This window comes from Neodiprion fabricii, chromosome 6, assembly GCF_021155785.1.
Source record: "Neodiprion fabricii isolate iyNeoFabr1 chromosome 6, iyNeoFabr1.1, whole genome shotgun sequence".
Taxonomy (NCBI): domain Eukaryota; kingdom Metazoa; phylum Arthropoda; class Insecta; order Hymenoptera; family Diprionidae; genus Neodiprion; species Neodiprion fabricii.
Genome location: NC_060244.1, coordinates 8,544,377 through 8,565,465, shown reverse-complemented (window position 1 = coordinate 8,565,465; position 21,089 = coordinate 8,544,377). Strand labels below are relative to the sequence as shown.

The window sequence follows — 21,089 nt, the reverse complement described above, 5'->3', positions numbered from 1 at the left end:
GTCAGTCCTTTAGCGGATCATTAATGCACTCGTGTTAAACCAAACTTTCGTTTAAATACAGCTTTTTTTTTGTTCCTCGGCGAGCTGGCTTTGCTCGTTCTTATTGCAACCTATTGCTGCAGCAAAAAATAACGGCTTTGCTACACGGCCGGATTTAGCGACAGCTCAACTGACTCCAAAATGGCCAACTGCGTTTGGAATTTAACCGAAATCGAGAAAACAGGGTCCGAAAAATGATCCAGCGATTTTGGAATCGTGATAGCGCTGATTGGTTACTGTGGGAAAGACTAGTTCGACATTTTTTAATCGAAAAATATTCTTCTGCCTCCCTTACTGACTCGGTGAAGAATGCGTAGGGTTGAAAACGATGTGACGATATTCAACCGAAACAAGTTTCGTTGAATTAAACCAGAATAAATTTACCAAAGAGCTAAGATGATGTTACTCGAAAAAATTAATAACCCTGAAAACAATTTGTTTTTGTCTTATCAACTAAAACACTCTACGATAAGGGTTGAAACTAAACGGGCAGTCATGTGCGGTATTTTCCAAGAAAGTTAATTTACACTTCGTTATTTATTTCTTCATACCATGCTAGATGTAATTCCAAGAAATGACGCAGCAATTCGAACGAGGACAGAATTTTTGGAACATCTTACATTCTTGCATTATTCAGTAAATAAAGTTCCCGGACATCGGTCAGCTTTTTCGAAAGTCACATGAATTTGATAATAACCAACAAATTGAAATATGGCGGAACAGCGAACTGTTGTGATAACGATCGCCGGTAACCGTGGCTAATCGAATTGCGCATCGTAGATTAAGAATGTACGTTTAGCTGTGTCAAGGTGTGCGAACGAATAATACCTTCTAATAATTAAGCATCGTACAGGTCGAAATAAGTAAACAACAGACCGAACGGACCGACGACGAGAGGTCAGACGACAGAGAGCGAATCAGTGCGTAAACGAATGCGAAAGTGTTCGGCCGTAAGTGCGCGTCTCGTGAGAAAGTAGAAGGAATAAAATACGCTGTGTTTAATATAAAGTTGAATAATTTGTTAGTGTATATCGTTGGCTGCGGCCCTTGTGAGTGATTTTTGTCGCGTAGTCCCCTGAAAATTTGTTTAACAAATCTCTCTTCGACTTCCCATCAGCCTCAGTTGCCTCCAGTTCTCTCCTGACGAATATGGAACTTTAACAAAGGTAGAAATACGATTCGCTTCAGTTTTGTGTGATGCCGAATTCCAATACTGCAAGCAGGCACTCGGAGCAGCATGATTCGAAATGGAAAAAGCAGCGGTCTGTGGGAAGGTGAGTGCCTAACAAACAGTGAATTACGAATGTATCAGCAGGGGACGTGCCCTTACTGCGAAGCGATTTTTTCCCTCTTTGGTACACAAAAAGATCGAGAGAGAAAAGCCGAGATAAAAATAGTCGAATTTATGTCGTGGCTCGTTTCACGGTCGTTTGCGAAAAGCTTCGCGGGACTCCCGACCTCGAAATTCTGGATTTCCTGGCGTTACTTTTCTCTTGTGTACATTGCGAGTTTGAGCTTTTCGCCCGGTTATGAAACCCGCATTTCTCGACAGCTCGTGGGATAAACGTTTTCTTCTTTATTTTCTTTCTGCCTAATCGCCGGACCAATATCTTCATCTTATGTACCCAACTCTCGCAACGTTCGCGGATCAGCTTCGAGATATCTGAAGTTTAAACTTTTGCCGAATTGAAAAAATGGAGACTGAATTGCGTTGTGATTATTTACCGAAAAAGGAGGTGTCAAAAAGTTTTTCAAACCAATTATTCGTACTAGTTGAAGTTTGTGGGTCCTAAGCAATTTTGATATTACATAATTGGACAAAAAATATTATAGTATTAACTCGGTTTATTTTCCAGCTAGATTATAATACATGATCAAATATCCTACGTTACATTTCAGTTATTTAGAGTTCGCACACTCTTTAAAAAAAAAAGAAAAAAAACAATCCTTGTTCTGTACTTCTAGTTTTTTTTCGAAATTGTTCGGAAAATCAAGTTGCATTAAAATATCTCTAGGAAAAAATCAGGCGTCATAGTTTTCACTCGAACGCCTTTGTTTCTGAACGAGTTATAGACCCTGATATTGAAATAAGACCGAGGATAATGTTCGCTTGTCCATTTTCGTGCGAAATATAACGAGATATTCTTGGTGATAGACGAGCTGAAATGGTATTCCAAATAGCCAATTTGTTTCAATGCCCATGAACAATGAGAATTGTGTCGGAGAAGATAAATGCCAAGGTGATCGAATTTGCGCACATCGCATTTATCGACGCAAAATCGTGCTGCCCGTTTAAAACGAAACTGACAATGATGACAATGGAAAGCATTATGGAAGAGTATTCAATCAGACGAGTTGTTTTTCTTCGCATCGACGTAATTCTGAAACTGTTACGCTTCTCCGACTGCTCTGTCTGCACCTGACAGGTAGAATTGTTCGCAGGCGAATTTATATTCGGTTCATACGTTTCAAACGCGACGATACAACATTATGTAAAATTGTATCCGCATAATATTATGTCATTTCATTAGGTCGAATTCGAGATGTAATTCTTCCGGGAGATTTGGATATTCGTCGCAGTGTTTCAAAGGTTCCAATTAGTAACGAGAAGCTTCTAGAAATCGATTCTTCAGTAAAAAGTTTTCGAGTCTTAGATCCGCCGAAAAATTTAAACCCTTTGTTATTTCGGAAAAAGCTCGAATTTGCAATTGTTTTATACCCAATATACGTTTATTTCACAGTTTCAACGCACGTTAATTAACCCGCATCAAGAGTTTAGAACTGTTTCAGCACAAATAACGATTAATAACGATCAGACCACGATTGCTTTTATTCGCTTTTCTCGGCATTCCGAAAAAGGCAGTCACGTCGAATGAAAACAACGTAATTCGAGTATGAATGATACGCTTTGCGAATGAAATTTCGCGCAAAGTCAGCGCAGGGTTCTTGGCGGTGGTGTTATCTTGGCATAATTGCGAAATGAACGAAGAGCCCGAGGTCATTTCACGGTATTAAGTCGCGTTAGCGAAGGCTTACCCAATTTGCGAGAATTCGCAACTTACAATTAGCAGCAGCTCGCCCCGCTCCGCGTGCAGTCAATGAACGAGCCGCAATTGAAATTCTAGATCCTACCAGCGATTAGAGTCAGCTTCGTCGTTGGGCCTCCAGCCACCTTTGCAAAACTCAATTAACCGCGGTTAAAGGTGATGCCAAATTACGTACTTAACCTTCCAGCCACCCCAATACGCCTAAGAATTACCATTTGTATCATTGATTTGAGAGAAAATCTATAAATCTGTCGGCGTAGAACCGAATTAGCCTCAATACTTGAAAATTGGATAAACAATGCGGTTTTCGGATTACCTCGTTTTTTATTCAATTGAAGAATCGTTAAATACGGACGATTAATGATAATTAATGGAGATATCGCAATTTTTCTAGCTATTTTTTTTTTCTTCAATTATGTCGTTTACGTTTATTCTGACACGATTCAATTTTTTATTAATCCACTTTTCGACTCTATAAATATATAAGGACTATTATACGTATCTAAGAATATATTGAACACAATCAACTCAAATAGGAAGGAAAAATTTGCTTTCTTTCTTTCTTAATCATCGTTATATTTCATCGTTAATTGAAATATTATACATATTTTCGGAAATATTACGTGATTTGAGTAACATGTTTCCCGAATTACAAAACTTTAATTCCAAGCACAATATATTTGTTTCCAGTTCTTCTTAATAAGCTGAACTTGGGGGGAAAAGAAACGGACTTTGGTTGAAATTCATCAACGATGATTTTAGTTTTGAATATCTATGTAACGCGATGCTTAGGATTTGCGGGAAATTTCCGTCAGAGCGGGAGAGAGAGAGAGAGAGAGATAGAAGAATCGCATGTAAATTGTGATTCCCGAAACACGGCAACCCTTTCCAATTTAAAATACAATTAGTGGTGCAAATAGGTCCGAGGGCCAATCCACGGGCTCGCTGATAGGCAGGAGCTTCGCTCGCAGCGCCGAGGCGATCCACTTAATGAATACGTAGCATTAATCAACGCTTGCCTCGGCACTCTGTGATAGCGAAATTAACAATTAGTGAATGTTGAATGAGATCCTGAATTACCGCTCCGGTCGGTAGTTGCGGGATAGGAAGGAAAAACCCGAGGGCGAAAAGGGAAACAACATTTTTCCAACGTCGCATTTTATGTACACTGCAAATAATACAAAAATTACACTCATTCTCTGTGAAAACACTGCAAATGCAAATGTCGAGCGAGTCGAATGTTCCAAAGTTTCAACACTTTCAACGATTTGAGATTCATTCATTCCTGCGTCGAATCAGGAGTAAAAGGAAACATAAAGACCTTGATTTTCTAAACGAACTCGACAATCAATGCAAAAAAATATCCTTCGGGTGAATTTTTATTCGGTCTAAACGAAGATTTGTTTATAATTAACCAGAACTTTGTTAGACGATCGTTCTTTTTGGTGTCTCCATATCCATAAGGAGAAAATGATAGAGAAAATTCGATGGGTCAAATTTGCAGAGGTTGGAGAGAAAAAAAAAAACGATTTGTCGTTAATATTTTGCTCGATAGAAAATTGGCTGTTATTCTTCTTACCGACAGAACTTTACAATCACGCAATTATTCGTGCAATCGAACGAAACTCAAGTTACGAAGCAGAATTGTCAGATTCGATCAAGCCGGACTGTCTTTTTCGATTCAACGATGAGAGCACAAAGCTATTACCGAACTTCACGGGCGAAAATCAGCGACACGAACGGAGTTTTCAAACTCGAATGAAGCCGATCTCGGGTAATTGACTGTAAGAACCAATAACCGTTGTTGTGTAAAATCACAAGTGCATGTATAAAGACATCTTTCTCTTGGTGAAAATAAAAGTATCCCTTTGAGCTTTCGTTGAAGGATCGATCTTTTCACTGATTTCAAAGCATTGCCTCTCTTTTTGTACGGAATGTGTCCAAAAAACTGTAGTAAAAAAAAAATTCTATCAAAATATACACATCTTTTTCATGCAGGATAATATTCGTGAGAAAAAATGCGTTTCAACTTGTTTTGACTTCGAGATCGGAATTCTTATCGAGAGTATAGAAATATTTCAATACGAATTTGTCGAACAATTAATTCATAATCATAACTGAATTTCTTTTACAATGATGTAAGATAAAAATATATTTGTGGCTAAAGGGAAAAACAATTCTCATTCGAATCACTTGGATATATTTCAGGCATATTCCAGCAGGGAATTTTGATTATTTTCTTCAGGATTAGGGGAAAAAAAGAACTGAATAGCGTTGCCGAGGTTTCACCGAGCGAGGCAGGAACGAGTCTATTAGTTAGAGATTTTCATGTTAACTTTCTCTTCGTTGCAGCCTGCATGGGTGACGCAACGACGATCGTGTGCGTGTACACGCAGATATGCGCAAAGTCGTTCGAAAATGCGTCGTGTCGCATTGTCGTTAATTAAGATTAAGCGGAAATTTTCAATTTCAACTGGTGGTCGAAAAGCGAAGGCTTATATAAGCCCGAATTTCGTACGCGTAATAATATCATTACAACCCTCGTAAATGCTGCGAGAGTCCGTCGTTCGAACAATGTTTTTTTTTTTTTTTCATATTTTTACTTTTCATCACGTTTGGTGATATCAGAAAAGTATTGCTTTCAATGAATCATTACGTTTTCGAACCTCTAGAATCCGAAAAACAGATTTCTAGAAAAATCTCGGTCTGTGATGATTTTGGAAACAGTTAGATGAAAAAATTTAAACTCGCAGAATTTTGTAATCAAATGATGAGCATGAAAAATTGTCATATCTAGTTTAATTTGAACTTCCGGTTCTACCGGAAATAAATAGATTTTCAATGTTTTACCGATGAATACATATTTTTTCCTCCGTATTACTTTTTCTAAATAAGCTAAATTTAAAAAAAAATCTCTAAAAAATAATTTGTACAGTTTTGACTTTTCAGTAATTATTTTTTACCTAATTCTACTGTCAAAACTCGGCCGTTTTCGAAATCATCGCGGAAGTTTGTCAGACAGATCGACAGGCTGTTTCCTTTTCATGGCGATGAAAGGTATCGTTGAAAACCTCTTTTGCGACTCGCTGGAAAAATTGAATGCCGGAATTTGATTCCGAAGCCATTGGCTAATACATTGAACGTGACATTATCAATCATCGACGTGTGTCGTTATACTTGGAAAATTTCGTTTTTTATACCTATCAGTAAATTTCGGTGAAATAGCTATAGTTTTAATAACAATTTGGATACATTGTTACTATTACATGAAAATTTGTTGCAAGTTATTGTTTAGAGTGATCACCTTATAGTTATCAATACTACATTTTCTGGGCACTGATTTTCATTTTGTACTTAAAACGATACATGTTATTCGCCTACGATAAGAAATAGTTACGGTATCGATAGTAAAAAGTTTTCAAAGCGCACCGTTGTTCAAATTTTTTGACACTCATTCTCGTTGGCAGTTGAACCGATAAACAAAGACTTGTTTAATAATTTCAAAAATTGCCAAGTATTTCGCTTCACGTTTTTAGAATCTGTAGTTAACACAAGTTGGACGAAAAATTTAATAAAACGGCAAGCTATAAAAAGAATGGCTTTGTACATTCTATTTTGTCATAACCATCAGAATGACAAAAGGAAATTAGAAAAAATTGCACCGAAATCAAAATGGATATTCTTCCATTTCCCTTTAATCTGGAATCTTTGGAAATTGAAATTGGTCAATCCGTTTAAGTCTATCGGATATTTGAAATTCCCTGTTTCAGACCATCGAGCAAGCCATGAAAGCTCAGGTTATGGAGTACTTTCATATTATAAATTCTAGAATACATTCTGGGTAATTTGATGTCGTGGTATAAAATTGTTCAGGTAGAACAGATCATCCATATTCCATGTAACTTTTACGAAAATAATATTACTTGCAGCACGCCTAGTTTGAGATCGTTTTTCGAGGATGTTCAGAAATATTTATAACAGATAAATATCAAATTTAGATCAATGATCGATAAAAACTTAAAATTGTTCGTAACAAACATCGGAAGTATCAACAATTTTCTGCCATTTTTTAAAATCATTAACGATAAGATTTATGAAACTTGAAAATAATAATTTAACCGAGTAATCCGTAATTGATAATTATTTTAAACAGTGTTTGCAAGAGGATTCTTTGAAATAGTCGAGCCGATCTTTGCTGAATTATTTATTCCATGTACGATTATAACCTTCGCATTTAAATGTTGATTGATTTACGTATAATTCCATACAGGATTTCAGCCTAGCGTCTGAAAACCAGTCCTTGGCTTCGAGGAAGCGTGTTTCCATAGTAATTGTGGAAAGCTGTTTAACATCCGCGTGAAGTCTGGTAGAAAAAAGCTCGTAGAGGTTGCATCAATTCTGGGGAGCTTTGCGGTGCTTTGAGAGCGCAAATTGCACGACCTGTAAAAGGATCGTGGAAATAATAATTTTTCAAACCGCTAAAAGCACGGCTCAAGTTCTCATTCGGGGGGATTAAACCGGAGCTACATCGTGCCAGTGACCGAACCACAACGGAATTTCATTTCAAATCCTGCGTAAGACGCTCCTTTTTACCACCGATCTTATTCCATCTGTATTAGTAGCTACGTTTTCGGCTCGTACTTTAAAGCCACAGTCTCACGTATCCAGTGTTCAATTTGTGCTTGTCGGATCCAATTTCGCGGTATATTAAGAACGTATTGCCATTGCTTGTACGTAGAAAAATAATAAAAAGGAGAAACGACGAGCCAGAAAAGCGATTTATACAATCATGAAACAGGAGCGAAAAATCGTTAACTTTAACGAACGAAGTTCAATCATTTACAATTCCAGACGAATAATACTATTGGACAGTATTTCCAACGCCAAAAGCTTATCGTTTGCCTAATTTTGATTGAACGCTATGGCTTCCTTCTTTATTACAGAAGTTCTACGGAAATCTTACGATCAGATTTACGACAGCAATGGTGGTTTTTCCCAATGAATAATAATTTTCCTGTGTCTTTAACGAATGTCAGCAAGTGATGAGAATTCGTCCAGTTCACTTTTGGCAAACACAGGTTTGCTTTTTTCGGGCTTAAAATTTCGAAAAGTAACAGTCGTTCGGCGGTTTGTTTTTATGTTTTTTTTTTTAGCTTTTTCTTTCATTATGTTTTATAAAATTCCAGAGTTCCCCGGAGTGTGACAATAATACATCGAGTGTTACGTTGAGAAGGGTTGACGGTGAAACAGCCTCATACATTCGGTGTGAGAATTTGGGAAAAGCCAGTGCCGCGGGGCGTCGGGGGCAGTAAAGAGGTGAAATAAAAATTGCAGAAGTAGTTTGCAAGGGTGTGTTTTCATTTTTTTCACGGTATAATTCCGGCCCTCGACGTAGGGTAGAATGATAAAGGCCCGTCGAAACACGGTTTTGAATGAACTCTCTTAAGTTAGGTTAAGAGAAAGAATCGATTAACAAATTTCGAGCATTGTTACCTGTCCCAATTGTGGTGAATAAAAATCAAACAACACTCGGACCATGTAATAGTAATAAGTCTGAAAAAATTCGACTGATACAAGCTAATTATAAGATATCAACGATTTGAGGGAAGCTTTTATAATTAGAACATTTGAAATGGTCGAGTTTTGGTACTTTTGATTATATTAATGGTTTTGGGCTTATTTTGTACATCACAGAGATCTCTAGAGATCGATTAAAAATTTTTTACAAATAGTGAACACCGAATGGGGTAAAAATAGCCTTGTGTAAGTGTAAGGTAAGGTATAACAGGTGTTCGGCAACAATCGAATTCGCGCTGTTTAACCGTACTAAAATGTAAGATTTATGGCGATTGGAGTAAAATGAGTTCAAAAACCTTTAAATCAATATCAACAACAGCAGAGTTTAATCATTTTGAACGTGCTAATTGCATGAAATCATTTCTGAAGCAGTTCATTCCTTAGCTTCGGGTATTTGAATTTGTTGCGGATTCCTTTTCATCCCATAATAAGCGGTAGATTTTTCGACGTAGTTTTTCTATTGAAATAAATGAAGAAAAGAAAAAAAAAAAATGAAAACGACAAGCTGGTAACTCAAGGGAAAAATATGCGCTCGAGGTAAAATCAATGCAGGATTCTGATGACGTCACTGAAACAGATCATCGCCCTCGAAGGGCGGCAAGGGAGAATATTTCGCCGGTACGAGGGATGAAGGATCGGGCCAATGTTGGAATTAATTTGCTTCGACGTTGGCTAAACGCGAAGTTGAACCAAATTTGTGTGTCGTTGGTCAAACAACGTAAACAGGGACCTGCAGGCGCGGCCCGTAACGACCAACAAAGTTGAAAGCCCGGGAACATCGCATCGCCTCTCCCTGGGACCCAGTTTGTCAACAACTGGTCGCCGAGTAGTATGCATATCCTCCTCGAGTGATTGGTCAACGGCTCTCCCTCGACGGCCGAATGTTAACAAGCCTCTTCGACAAATCAGGGCACAGCATCCGTGATCTGCCCCACGAAGATTCGCGATTCTCGATAAAGGATTTCGCTGATTGAACGAATTGAGCGGTTGGTCCTAACCAAAAATTACCAAAAATAATTAATTATTCTTCCTCACGATTGGTTTTTCTTTTTTACTTATCGATTATTAATCGATGCTTACTGGACTTCCTTCACAAGATCTCAACACTCTGAATGAAGTTATAGTCGGATTTAAAATCAATTTAGAGAGCAACAAAAAATCATCTACTCAGACACGCAAGGCACTGCGACTTCGTTCAAAATGCGGTGAATTCTCATCCTCAGGCACAAAGATATTTGCTCGAGTGGAAAAATCGCGTGGAAATGTGTCGATTTTTAACTCACTGATTCCAGAAAAAATTCTATTCGTTTTTTTTTTTGATCTTTGTATAAATCTGATTGAAGAAGTTTAGAGTTACAGCAGGTTTGCGTCCTGGCTTAAAATCTTGTGGACTTCGGTATGGTTTATTCATGTTTTTTTTAAGCACTTCGATTTCTCTTTTTTCTGTAAAAAATTTCTCAGTTCGAATGAATCGCCCGGGCAATGAAAAGGATATTGGAATTGAGGTATTAACTTTGATACCCAGTAGAGAGAAATTTTCAAGAAAACATGCGTTACTGCGTTTAGTATTGTATAAATGTACGTAATTGAGAAAGAATTGTATTACAGTCTGTAACCTTATGTCCTGGGAAAAGGAAAGTACGATTAATGATTATAAGACAAAGTGTGTAAAAATTGTAAGATGAAATCTCAGAATCACAATTCTTAAACCGCACATCATGATTCACTCAAGTTCAAATTCAATATTTAAATCTGAATTGTTGCCAACGTTTTTTAAAATCAAAATCATATTACTGGTAAGATTTTTCCAGAGATCACTGTTCGTATCGTCGATGAGGAGTTTCTCGAAAAATCATCTCAACCAAACGTTCAATAATACGTAAACTTTTTCAACCGTCTAGTTATCGCCAGGTTAATTACATAGAACTTACCGATTTTTGTCGAAAAAAATTCACAGACTATTCGACGATCCGACACGCGTATCTCCGAGCAAAGAATATCCCTGTCAGTGTCCGTATAAATTTTCGTTGGTCAATTTTTTTCCCCAATATTTTTTCCAACAAGATATCTTTGCGGAGATGACAGAAAGTGAGCGAGGACAACGCGTGGCGGTTCTTTAAAGTCCTCAGATCTATTCTCTGGCTTGTCGACACCCTTCGGCCGAGCTGTCATTTTGTCGACATCAATTTGTAGCCACGAAACGCGCCTGCTCAAAAGTTTTCGTTTAGCTTCGAGTCTAGCTCTGCTGAACCCGCTTCTTCGCCGCCTACAGCCACGATGGCCAGATGCGTGGTGCCTCTGACGGCTATTAATATTTCGTCTATTTTCTGCTCCCCAATGTTTACACTCACTCCTTACTACTGCACAGTCAAACGGAAGTACCTACCACGTTGGTGCAGTCGCCGTTAAGAGAGTCTAGCCTGCCCTTCCAGACCTCGAGAAATGAAAATTCGCTTCTCTTTGTCAGGGTGAAACCTCGTCGACGGTTGAAACTTGTTCGGACACTTTCATTCCGATCGAATTCCTCGTTTTCAATATGTTCCCAGATATAGGTATCGTGCCGTTGTGACGTAAAGAGAAAGTGTTTTGAAAAACCCGCTTTAACAAATAATTTCTGAAGAATACACAAGTTATTCACCAAAATTATGATCCAATTTGCAACTATTATTACACGAAATTATAAGGCCATTGTCTAGCAGTTACATATATTTGTAAGATTAATACCATGGATTCCAACAGGAAAGTTTCTGTCAAACATTATTATTTTCTTTTCACGTGTTATACTTGTGTGCTTGGAAAAATTATTAGTGAAAATTTATGGTTAATTCCGCCTCACGTTATTAAAATTGTAAAGATAAAATATAAAGAAAAGCTCGAGCACTTTATGGAAAAGACGATGAATTCACATGGAGAAAAAAATTGCGCTGCTATAGTTTGCAAGGAGCCGGTTGGTTCGACGTTTAACGTTGGGTATAATAATATAATGAGAATTAACTTTGTCAACGTTGCTAAAAGCAATAAAGTATTAAGGTCGTTATTAATTAAGCTTCACCTCCTCGCAAAGTTTGTCGTGAAAGTCGCGAGAAAAGCTTCAGCCATCTCCTGTAGCCATAAGTCTACTTAACGTGGGTGAGATATTTTAATTAGAGATCGCGATTTAAAAAGGTGTGGAAACTATGAGGTGTGAAGAACCGAGACTTTACACCAGAGTGGCGAAAAGCGGGTGCAAACTAACGCCGGGAATCTCACAAAGACCCCGTTTACCTGTTTCGAGGTGGGTAATTCGTTTTTTCATCTTGATTTTGTCGCCTGCTGGTATTTTCTTTTGGAATAAAAACGCTCCTGGTCATATTTCTCATCCCAGACTTGAGCTGATTGGTGAATTGAACAAAGAGACGTTGATTTTTGAACACAGTGGGTAATGGTCGAAAAATATTTTGAAAATCGTTATAAGCGTGAGGTAATTTTTCAGTGATTGGCCTCACGTTGTGGGGAGAATTTAAAAGTGAATTGATTTATTTCAAGCGACGTTCGCTTGAAAGACTTCGAAAGAGAGAATTGAGAATATGGAAAAAATCCCAACTCGAGAGGCTTGAAAAAATTCGCAAGCTTTCAGAGTTTCTCGTTTCTTTCGAATACGAAGTTTGTCCGTAAAATTTTACGGCAACTTTTCAGTCAATTCGTATCCCATTCAATTAACGTCGATCCGAATAGGCTCGAGTCGTTATCAAAAGTTAGTCGTAGCAAATGAGAAATATCATCACAAAGTGGTGAATATTCGTGAGAGGGAGACGAGTTATTACATGATAATAATGGTGGTTATACGTAGGTATAAGTAAACGTAACAAAAGCTTGAAGTTTCTACTCCACGTACTGCGGTAATATCGTAACACAAAAGATGCGGAATCCGCGACGCTAAGACGTCCTTTGAAGAGCAAACATTTCTTCAAATTCATGCCGAGACGGAACAGATTCCATTATCTCGTTAGATCGCGAAATGCGAATCTCGAAATCGAATTTCGGTTACGTCATCTAAAAGCTTGCGCCGAGTTCGATGCATCAGCGAGAGGATAATTTCCGCTGGGAGTGATTCGGTATAAGTAGGTTCGAATCAAAACGTGTATCGAGGCACGCCTCGTTATCAGCGATCCCTAAGCTGCTCTCGGTTTGAAAACCAAAGGTTACCTCGACGCAGTGTTAATAATAATTTAACACCCCGTTGGCGCTCCAAAGGTTCCGAAGGGCTCCTGAACCAGGGATCACCGACTTTTGTCTCTGCTTTAAAACGAGAGATAAGGTGAAAGGAAAACGGGAGGTTAAACAGAATAAGGGGAAAAAATGATGATAAAAGGGGGGGTAAAGATTGTCGGTGAAACGGATTAGGCAGCTGACACGGAATTCGAGGGGCGAATGAAGAGATTTTAAGAGTGAATGTCGGGTTAATCCTGCTTGACCCAAATAACGAGCACGTATACACCGAATAATTGTCGTCACATTGACGCTGCAAAACTCTGGAGCGATGAAAAGTTCGGGAAATTGAACCACGTGTAAGACAGCTCAGGTCAAAAACTGAACAGCTTTTTTCAATTGAATTTCGAAACGTTGGAGACGATTTGTGTATGAGATAAATCTTGTCGATGGATAAAACGAATCTGTCTGACGTATGGATGTACGATATATCGTTGAAAAGACAAAACAAAGAGAAGAAACAAAAAACTTCCATACATTTTCGCGATCCGTACAAGCAATCGGTAAAAATCGACTAAAACAATCCGTTTAATCTGCGCGTTATTTAATTTCAGAATATAATACACAGCGGAGTTAAATGGTTCTTTGTTTGCTTGAAGACACAAAGGAGGAATTCATGTTGCGCTATAGATGTCAGCATGTAAATGTGGTGGTGTGATTTTAACAGTCAATAATAATTGACCGAGGAAATTTGAACAAAGGTCGTCCAGTTTTACGTATCGACGCAAATAATTACAACCATTTTGATTTCGGTATGCGACTTGTAGATTCGAATTCTTATAGAATCAGCTTTATCGTTGTGAAAATTGTTTAAAATATAAAAGCGTATTTTTTTTTGGTATGCATTTTTGAGACCGAGAGGAAAAACAAATTGTTGATAAGAACGAAGATTTGGGTCCTTCAAATTTTCTTTACCGATAATCAGCTAATAAATTATAGTTATACAAAAAAATGAAATGAGATCATTTTTCAACAATAAATCAACGTCGTTGTCTGGCTTTTCAAAGGGATTCTTAATCGCTTCAAAAAATAAAACAGCGTATAATTTGCCATAAATTAAAAACTCAACGGATTACTGCAAATCAATTACACACTATGAAATTTTTCCATTGATCAAGATTTCTCCACATTTAGCATCCGTGCAGCAATCGTTTTGCAGAAACGTGTTCACATTCACTGAAACCGCTTCAAGTCGTCAGAAAATCAGGAAAATATTGAATTTTGACAAAATAAATTTTGGGAGACGAGGCAGTGCGTATAAAGAATCACTGTGTTTACGAGGTGCTTTTTTTAAGACTGAGTTCGCCATTATTAGTCACAAAAAGAAGCTTAGATACGCATGCGAATGTTTGATCTTTTCTTCGGCCACTCATCAACCTTCGCAATTGGACTCGCGATATCGGAGCTCGAGCAGTTGATCCGTTCTCTCTTTCACCGTGAATCAAGTAATATCCAATATAGACAACGAATAACAATTAATGAAAAAACCTTTTTCGTTTGCGATTGCGCAAACTTCGCTGATTTCCAAAACCTGTAATTAGCCATTGCCGTTTGAAAGACTGTGACGTAAGACCTGACGAACCTTCGCAAGAACGCAAAGAGATTCGAAACTGTATTTTTTAAATATAATTGTATGTTTCAGTCTCTAATAGCCTGAAGATCTGCCTTGAGATTCAATGTTAATGATATTAATTAAGATAAGATTTCCGTGCCAACCTGTCAGATGATTTCTTGTGATTCGGAATTTTTTTTTCTCCTCAGAACCGGAGTTCATTTTTTATCGAAAAAAATTTGCAAATGGCTATAATCGGTACCGCCTTCCGTGAGTTTATCGTGCAAAATGGTTATTCAGCGGTGCTGTGAAGAGTCTGAGATCATCCCTCAAAATGATATTCTATCTGTGTCCTGACTTGGTTTTCAGGGATGACGGAATGAGGATTAATCTTGAGGGATAATGTCAGACTCTACCGCCACTCTAAAGTGACGGAGATATGCAGCTTTCTACGTGCTTTCAACACCGCGGCTTGACCCTCGCGACTAAGTAATTTAGCATGAGAAGTAGCAGGTTATAGCAAAAAAGTGGGTCAAAGATATTGGCGATTCGGTGTGATATTCCGTCAATAATAATTGACGAGAATTCAAATTTTCAAACGAATCAATGGGACAGGATAATCTGCTACTCAAGATCTGAAAACGCGAAATTTCTATATATTTATACCGTATGAAAAACGCGATTAAAGTCAACAGAGTTTGATCAATTGAAATAAGATTCGTTAAAAATATATTTTTAAACTGTGAAATTAAACTGAAGAAACTCTTTCATTAACGACTTTAAGGCACTCTCGATGTTGCATCAATTTCGTTCCTAACTTCAGATGCAAAACTATTGTTTGTGTTTAAAAAAATTCTTTTTTTTCGTGTACGAACTTATTTCAAACCGTCCATACTTGTATACATTCTTGTTGGTATTCCTAAATCTTAAGTACGGTAAAACAATGTGATCTCTTTGATAATTTCAAATTATGTCACCATTCGAGTGTAAATTGACGTTTACCGTTACTCGAATAGACCTTTCGAAGTATCAATTTCACTATCAGATCGTCTTCTGTATAGATTTTCGATCAGACTTTACGCGCCACGCACCTTGATCCATACCAAAAGCTTTCGTGTTACTGGTCGATAAAAAGCCAGTGTACAAAAATAAGGGTCTAATTCCTTAGCCAGGGTATCTTGTGATACTTTGTAGGTTATTTCACCGTAATACCCTCGTAGAAATATTTCGGTAAGGTTGCATGACGATCAGGCTTCGTGATGATCGGAACTATCGGAGTCCCGTGTTCATGATTGAGAAAATTAAGGATCAGCGTCGATTACAGGAACGTTTTGTAAGAGAATTAAGTGTCGCTTGTACGATTGGTCATCATTTCTAGACAAAGCTGTTTATCGAAAATCCGTGCTCAACACACGCGGTTCCTGAGGGCTTACACGCATACCCCGGGATCCGGGATGCTGTGTGTACGAAGCTCGGTCGAAAGCGCGGTGTAAACATTAAAGAGGAATTATCTAGCATAATCTTGAAAGACGCCGTCTTCGGGCGCCTCTTATGAGCCAAACAAGTAGCAGCCGACGATCTCCTAACCAGAAAGCCTGATAGCTTGAACAAAGAATATTTAATACCGGGTTGAATGGAGGAGGAGGTGGTATGAAGTTAAGGCGAGGCGAGGCCTGAGCAAAGGCTTGTAAATTACCTTGTGTGCAGGTGATTATGGTAATGTAACTCCTCGCATATACACGCCCCGCTATTAGGGACACATTTGAAACCGTATTTATAGCTATCCACACAGCCGTTAATAACCTGTCTTTGATCTTTCCTCATCCGCGATAAATACGCACCTCCGATTACTTGATAACCTATTTTAATTGCTTCAAATTTTCCCCGTTTCATGCGGATTTTACACGTTGCTGGACATTTTTCACTCCTTGGATTTACAAAGTGTGTAACGTAGTTACTTTCGTTAGGTTTAAAAAGAGAATCTGTTCAACTTGTTCGATGCAAAAAAAAAAAAAAAAATACGCACACGTTCTGATTGGTTGAATATCAAGACAATCTATATTATTATACCGGCTGCGGGATTTACGAATAAATTTACCGCACAGATGCGGCAATGAAGTTGCATCGTGTAAGAAGCGTTACGAGTGGTCAATTTGTCAGTGTAAGCTATCACGTTTTCTTATCTGATATATTCTAATTGTCATGGTCGGTTGAGGATTAATCGTCCTTACCGTCTGAATCAAAAGTTAGGAAACCAATGATAGTGAACACGAATAAAAAATATTTACAGGTGCCTACTATGTGACTATACGTTTAATGTGATTGATTTTCAGACAAATGAACCCAAAAACAGTAATAATTGTATCGTACTGGATTTGTCTGATTGTACATTTTTTTTCAAATTATTGGCATTTTAGCCAATATTTTGTTCAGATGTATTTACATTACTATGAGAGGGATATTGTTTTATTTCTTGAAAGAAGGGGTGTCCTGATCGAGAACCCGGTTCACATTTACGATTGTCACGCTGCTCTGGAATTATGTGTTTGAGAGTTTGAAACAGTGAAATTCCCAGCTCAGACAATTGATTTTCCAATTTCTAAAGACAAACCGAGCCGATAAGTGGTAGTCTCAATATTGAAATATAAGAGGATCGGGATTCTCACGCAACATTCGTTGAACAGCCAGGAATTTTCCGAACAGTAAGAATCCTCAGGCAGACGAATAAAGAAGAATAAAAATTTCAGTCGAGGTACTTTCTGTCGGTGTTAGTCGGCTTGAAAATTTCTTTCTTCTTACAGCGGTAGAAGTAAGCGGCTCACAATCGGTTTTCTCGCGTTATACACGTAATGCTCCTATGAAAAGGTTGTCTGAAGACGATATTAAGATAAGGGCTTTAAACTTCGTTGGGTAATGCAATGAAGCGTGGGGTTTTTTTAAGCCTTTGTTTTGGAGATTTATGCGTGAAAATTTTTGGACCGAACGAAAATCGAAGCGGTCAAATGACTGGAGAAATTGAAGACGAAATCAAGCCGTCACGCTTTTTCGAAAATTTTCACATTCTTGAACCGCCTGAATCATTTTCCTTAGGTAATTGGTTCACGCTGAAGAATGATCGACGAACCGTTAAATCAATGGAAACGGTATGCGTGTCCGTGGAATCTTTCCAGAAGGTACAACGAAGGGCCCGTAAGTCTCTGACCGCAATAAATCTCTCCGAAATGAACTTGACTCGGAGACACGGTCGAACGGAGCCGAAAGACTTGACCCCGAATGAATCTCGCCTGTAGGACGGTATTTTAGGCGTGAAAGGTGATCGAACCCTTAAGTCGCTGGAGACTCGCCAGACACGAAAATGAGAAAAGTTTTTGAACGTATTTTCACGGGCGAGGGGAAAAAAGTGGAAAATAAGTAAGAATCGAAATCGTTGGGAGAAAGCGAAACAATAGCTGCAGACAACTTCCGTTTCTAACTCTCGCCATGATATTATGGAATAGAGGGAAAAAGAAATCACGCTATTTCCCGTGTATTATACCCTTTGAAGCCACAACTTCGGTATAATAATGGCGACGTAGCAAAGCCCTCGTCTCGGTTCCGAATGGCTTCCGAAAACTTTTCTTGTTATTTTCCTTTCTTTTATATATATATATGTATATACGTATATACATATATGTATATATATGAATACAGATTCCGCGCGGCCGTGTCTTCAGAAATGGGCGGAACAAGATTTGAATCCCGCGGTAAAAAGTCGCGAGGATGAATTTTCTAGGCTGTCTGTGTAAAGTAAGTTTGAACCCCAATTTTCTGGACTACAGTGAAAAACTTTTAAGAGGTGGTTCAGAGTGTTTTTTTCCCCGACGAATTTCTTCCGCCGAGAATATGAATGTATAATATACGTATAATATACGGTGAGGTGAAGGTGGATGTTCAAAGCTCCGAGTAATTTCCTTGATTATAATGAAAACGATAGAATCGGAATAAACTACGAAAGCATGATTGTAAAATTTGTCTCGGAATTCGGTGCGTAATTTTCATGCGTGGAAATGCCGTTCAAAAGACTCGCACGCCTCACATCGTCACGTCGCGTAACCGAGGCTGTAATTATATTCCTCAAATCGATAGCGTACGCGGAATCGATACGCTCGGGTTCTACGGAACATGACGTTTCTTTTGAAGTTCAAATTTAATGAACAGTTAGTCGACAATGCGGATTGAAAAGAGGAAAGGTCGGGTTCTTTGAAAGTTAAAATGTGAAGACTGATGGTAACAATGGTGGGTAAAAATAAGTTATAGAATTCTCACGAAAACGTTCACCAATGCTTACGGAACAATCGGTGATATTGAATTGGCTACTTAGAAAATACAAAACAGCTGTTACAATTAATTTGTAAAAAGGAAAGGCTTTTGAATAAAATGATTTATCGTCGTTTCGTCGCAGTTTGAAATGAAATATCGATACATATTAAGCTTTTCTTTATAATCTCACTATATTTTTGTATCTTCGAAGAAATAATCGTAACCTGCGAATATGATCATTCTGAACTCGATTTAAAATAAAAAAAAAGATTCGATTCTTGATTCAAGTTTTTAACGTGAAATGAAAAATTGACCGTGCAAAGGTGAAAAGTTGTTGGAACTTTTGAAGAACGTTCGTGGACATGAAACAAGTTTTTTTTTTTTTGATTCCAGAAGCATCATTCAATTTCGCAGTAAGGTACTTGAAAAACTTCAAACATCAATCGAAACACTCGAAAGTGATGTTGAATCAATTACAATTGTCGAAAATTGACATTGCTCGGTCGGTTTTCTGAATAGTCGAAACATTTTAAAATTGGTATATAGTTTGAATATATCTCTGTCCTTTGTTGATAACATATATAAAAGAGATGACATAAACAGCCTCGAATCGTATCTGTGACGTTTGAAAGTGACCAATGGAAAGAAGTAAGCTTTCGTAATTATTAAACGGTACTAAAGTCGCAAGCTCTAGATTGGATACCACGCTGTTTCGGTAATGGAACCCATCGACGTTTATAAAGTCAAGGTCTCTGGCTACACCGAAAATCGCATTACATATAATTGCGCAACGCTTTTTGTTTACCGTTGGAAATACGCCCGGCATGGAATTCCTAAAAGCAAACAATAAAATCGAGGGAATTTTCTCGGCACCTGCACGCCTAAACCGATTCCGGAGTCGGTACGTGCTGTTTGGCGATAATAATTGGCAACGGCTCACTTCTCTCACTAATACGCACGATGGGGATTAAAAATGATCCAAGTTTCGACGAGGCAACGACCAGCGGCCCGGCGAACGAGCAATGACCTTGAACTAGAGCTTACCTCGTAACAGCCATCCGTCACGAAGCATGGAGGCGTCTCTTTGTGCCAGCGCTGTTTTCTTCCGTGGCCGTGAGTGAGGAGCTTTCGGTATGCAGCCAACCGCACAATCACGTCATTCCATAGCTTGCAGCCTTTGTAATTTGGCACAACGACGACGTAGAAGCTCCGTTCCGCTACCAACAGAGCCACCACCGTCTGAACACGTGAGAGAACTTCACACGTCACTCTGTTGAGGATGAGGAAAGTTGGAGAGCGGACAAAAGGAACAAGAAAAAAAAAAAGAAAAGCTAACAACAACAAGAACAACAACAACAACAACAACCGCGAACCGAAAAGCAAACTCTCGCAGCGTTTGAAGTTTTTTTTTTTTTTTTTTTTGTTCTCCTTCTTCACCCGTGCTTGCGAGCACTTTCAATCCTCGTTTTACGCTCGAGGTCTATCGATATGTCTCTTTGGCTCACCTGGCTTGGCCAAGTCGCGTGTTCTGCGTGTCTGAAGCGCGCAACTGACGCCAACGACGCCGGCGACGCTGCCGGCGTCGGCGTCGCTGCAAGCTCAGGGGAGTGCTTTAGAAGTTGGGCGCGTGCCGCGCGGCTCAAGCTCCAGCGATTTCAAGCCTCTTCATTCTTCCTTCGACTCGGATGCTTCTTCATTGTTTTGTCTCTTCTCGCTATGTTACACAACGTGTTTGGCACGCTGGGCAAAAAATAGTTGGCTGGACCAGGAAATTTTTATGTTAAGAGGATGCTGCAGTCAGTCTTTACCGACCGAGTAAATAGCTGCTTATTTTTACTGTTATCAAAGCCTGCGCAGCTCTGATACGAAAATGCTCGAAGTCTCGCCCAATTATACTTGCAATCCGAAAAATTTGTGGTTTTATTATAAAATAGCTCCAGGAAAAGTGTTTTTGCAACGATTGGTAATTCAATTAAAGAAATACATTTCTTGGCATTGTTGTTGCATAAGATAAAACTATTTTTCAGATATTTGTATTCGGAATTGCGCTGACTGCGGTATTTTTTTATCAGTGATGCGTAAGCATTGACAATGGTGAAAATGAGTGACATTTAATATAGTCACAGCGAAAAAAATTTGTTGCAACAGCTGAAACGTTGAAAATTTAACTAACGAGTTTGTTACATTAAAACTCAACTTAGCTGCAAAACGGTTGATGTTGCAGTGAAACTTTTTGCTTCGATAAGTAAAATTCTTTCTGTTACTGTACGTTAACACTCAAATTTACTGACCCAGCGAATCATTTATTCCGTGGGTCCAGAAGTTTG

At 38.5% G+C, this 21,089-nt stretch overlaps 1 protein-coding gene across 1 annotated transcript in view; it reads right to left on the bottom strand.

Annotated features, from left to right (window-relative positions):
* Window positions 1-20,264, bottom strand: part of LOC124184619 (brain tumor protein) — a 154,718-nt gene extending 134,454 nt beyond the window's left edge. Inside the window, exon 1 of the mRNA XM_046574543.1 lies at window positions 19,807-20,264. The gene's annotated coding sequence lies outside the window, so the exon portion shown is untranslated. The remainder of the gene's footprint in view (window positions 1-19,806) is intronic.
* Between the last annotated feature and the right edge of the window lie 825 nt (window positions 20,265-21,089).